We start from the raw sequence: 694 nt of genomic DNA on the forward strand, positions 1-694 counted from the left end.
AGCACATGCTTATGCCTCGTGTTGCATATCCATAGGCTTCTTAGACGAAGATCTGCGGTTGGGATTCAAATTGCATAATAGACCTCTATACGTCTCTGGATACATTCGAGAATAGAGAATGGGTACAATCCTCATCGACAACGGATCTGACGTCAATATAATGCCAAGACGACTATGAAACAGTTGGGCATACTCATGGAAGAACTATCAAACAGCAAATTAGTAATTCAGGGTTTCAATCAAGGCAGCCAAAAGGCGATAGGCATGATACGCTTAGAGCTTCTCATTGGCGATCTAAAGGCTGACGCGCTGTTTCATGTGATAGCCTCAAAGACCACCTACAAACTGCTATTGGGACGCCCCTGGATTCATAGGAATGGTGTGATTATGTCGACACTACATCAGTGTTTCAAGTTTTACCAGGGCGGGATTAAGAAGGTCGAAACAGATTCTAATCCGTTTTCTGAAGCAGAGTCTCACTTTGCAGATGTAAAGTTTTACTTAAAGAGCGAGAATGCCGATGAGACTATGCAGCGGGGAATTTGCCGATGAAGAAAATGGATGGATCCCAATCGAAGTCGCCAATAGACGCGGGCAAGGTGCGAGCCTCCAACCCAAAAGAGGACAGAATGTCCCTTGGCGTAAGAGAAACCCTGGGGTGAGGGGCGGGAAAGCCTCAAAACCTCCAATTCTG

Source organism: Benincasa hispida, chromosome 4 (genome assembly GCF_009727055.1).
Source record: "Benincasa hispida cultivar B227 chromosome 4, ASM972705v1, whole genome shotgun sequence".
Taxonomy (NCBI): domain Eukaryota; kingdom Viridiplantae; phylum Streptophyta; class Magnoliopsida; order Cucurbitales; family Cucurbitaceae; genus Benincasa; species Benincasa hispida.